This window comes from Vombatus ursinus, unplaced genomic scaffold (assembly GCF_900497805.2).
Source record: "Vombatus ursinus unplaced genomic scaffold, bare-nosed wombat genome assembly UNPS02010394.1, whole genome shotgun sequence".
NCBI classification, from domain to species: domain Eukaryota; kingdom Metazoa; phylum Chordata; class Mammalia; order Diprotodontia; family Vombatidae; genus Vombatus; species Vombatus ursinus.
Window position 1 is genome coordinate 6,981,104 of NW_020950172.1, and position 3,198 is coordinate 6,984,301.

Genomic DNA, 3,198 nt, shown 5'->3' on the forward strand with positions numbered 1-3,198 from the left:
AAATTCCACCTTCTTCAGGACTTTTCTGGTTCTAGATGCTAATGCCTTCCCTTTTCAGATCAGCTTTATCTTTCTCTGTCTCGCTCCATAACAAGATATACAACATACATACACACACATACACACGTGTCATGTATGTACCAGTTATTTACATATCATTTCCCACATTAGAATGTGAGCTTCTTGAAGGGCACAGATTATTTTTGCCTTTCTTTGTATTCTCCAGTGCGTTTCACTGGACTTGGCACACAGGAGGTGCTTAATAAATGCTTGTTGACTGCCTCTGATAACGATTTGGTTCCAATGGAGTTCATCTATTGAATTCTCAAGAATAGTTTGAGGTCTGCATTGTTTTTTTGTTTTGTTTTGTTTTGTTTTAGGCAATTGGGGTTAAGTGACTTGCCCAGGGTCACACAGCTAGTAAGTGCCAAGTGTTTGGTCTGAGGCCGGATTTGAACTCAGGCTCTCCTGACTTCAGGGCGGGTGCTCTATCCACTGTGCCACCTAGCTGCCCCCGAGGTCGGCATTTGTGATACAGGATTTTGCAATTTGTTTATGAAAGGTATAGTCACCACATTGGATCTTGGGAGGTATTTGTTTCACGGGTGCTAAGTTTTTGCAGCCTGCAGTGATGTGCTGAGGTTTCTGCTACACGTTTCCTTGCACAATCTCAATGGATCACCATGATCATTATCTGAGTTTATTCTTTTTGTGTAATGTTCTCTAGGATTAGGGGGTACCTGGAAGGACAACCTGTGACCATGATTCACTGAGTAGGTGGAAGAGGATGTTAATTCCTGTGCTTGCAACCCTATGGACCGTTAGGAGGGACCTCCTCCCTGTCCCCTCCCCCACTTTTTTTCTATTTGGTTGAGGTGAGGTATTATTATCTTGTTTTTGAGCTGAAGAACTCATTTACTCAGTGTGTCGCCTAATCCGATTTCTGGTTCCTGCTTTCTTTGATAAAGAGGGTTATCAGCTATTTCTGAAGGTCTTTTGCATAACGAGTGTTTGGCAGAAGATCAGCCAAGTCTTACGCTCCCCAAAGGATCAGAGAAAGTACCTTTATTCTTTTTTTAAAATAGATTTTTATTGCTCTCTTTTGGTTTTCAACACAGAGGTTTCCCCTGTATCCCTGCCCCCCTCCCCCCATCCTGAGCCATCCCTTAATCACAAAGGATATTTTTTTAAAAGAAAAAAAAAATCAGTAGAACCACTGACAGCTGGAAGAAATCCGAGAGATGCTGTGTCCCCCCCTTGGGATGCCACCTTTTTTCCTCTGCCCGTTGGGCTCCCCAACCCCTATCCGCAAAGGAGGAGCTCTTCTTTGGGGCCAAGCATACTTCTCCATGTTGATTGCATTTCCCATGGCCTCTTACAGAGATATTTGACTATGTTGTTTAGCCATTCCCCCGCAGATGCCTTTTGTTCTGAACTCTTGGAATCATGACCTTGGCCGAGCCACTTAACTTCTGTTAACTCAGTTTCCTCATCTCTAAAACGGGGATAATAATAGCACCTACCTCAGAGGGCTGTTGTGAAGACAAAACAATTTAATTTTTGTCAGGTGCTTAGCCCAATGCCTGACGCATAGTAGGTGCAACACAAAAGCCAGTTATTGTTGTTGTTATTGTAATTTTGCATCCATGGATTACCAATATTTGAGATGTGGTAGCTAGACATAATTCTAGCCAATACCCCTCTTGGTGGTAGGTGAGGTCAGGAGCAAGGACCCAGCCACCACCCTCTTCCTACTCCCTACAAAGATGGAAAATGCAGCTTCCTCTTGGAGACAGGCTGGGATAGAACTGAGATGGGATATCTCTCCATGCTTCGCAAGAGCTGAGCTGTGTCTATATTTAGACACCAACCACACACATAGAACTTACATTTATATTTATTCTGTATATACTTATGTAGGTCCTGGTTGTCTTTCCCATTACAGCATAAGGTCCTTGCAGGGTAGGCGTTGTTTCATTCAATTTATCTGCAGGACTTCCCACCAAGGTGACTTCGGAAGGGGGTGATAGACCTCACTCCACCCCCATATGTACTCCAGATACCCATGAGCAGTAGGAAAAGGGGGCCCCTCCACCCAACAACCAGACCAGAGAATAGACACGTGTAGACTATCAGACTCTTTGTTCTGAGGGTTTCTCTGGAAAATCTCCAAGGTAGGAAATTTGGAAATGCTGAAGCACTCAGACCCGGACAGTTGAGGTTCAGGGGTCCTGAGATGCCAGAGAGAGGGCCCTGAAGATCCAGCACTCTGAACCTCAAAGATCCAGGCGATCTAATCCAGGAGGTAAAGGGAAGGTCAGGAATTCTAGGCACGAAGGGCAAGACTGAGCAAGACTGAGCAAGGCTGACCTCCCCTTCCCGGAGGCATAGCACAGGGTGGACCCTGGCCTTGGTACAAAGCCCTAACTCCAGAGCTAAAGCTAGAAGGTGAGCATTAGTGTTGCTAGGGTCTAGTACCATGCCTGGAACATAGGATGTACTTCATAAAATGCTTGGTGATAGGTAGTTTGTCTTCTAAAGGAGAACTTATCTGTAATTTCTGGTGGTGATGACCTGCTCCTAAATCACCTCACAAACTGCAACTTTGCTCAAACCAATTCATTCAGGAGGCTGACGTTTCTTTGTTAACGTGTCATTGGATGAGCACGGGCTCACAGAAGCTTACTGATTGCACTCCTGGAGCTCAGCCATTCCAGAGGCTGAGCCCAGAGGCAAATGAAGTTCAGTAACATTTAACTAATCCAATGACGTGTATCAATGACCAGCTGTTGTTCTATTGGGTGAAGTGGCATCTAATAATAACTATATCTATTATTACAGCTAACATTTACATAGCTCTTTAAAGTTTACAAAGCTCTCAACAAATAGTGTCTCAATTAAGCTTCGAGACAGCCCTACAAGCTAGGTGCTATTATTATCCTCATTTTGCAAGTGAGGAACCAAAGGCAAGTGTGACCCTGGGCAAGTCACTGTTTGCCTCAGTTTCCTCATCTGTAAAATGAACTGTAGAAGGAAATGGCAAACTCCTCCAAGATCTTTGCCAAGAAAACCCCAAATGGGGGTCACAAGGTGTTGGACATGACTGAAACAACTCAACAATACCAACAAACCCCTAAGGCAAACAAAGGTTAAAATGACTTGCCCAGGGTCATGCAGCCAGTGAATGTCTAGGGCCAG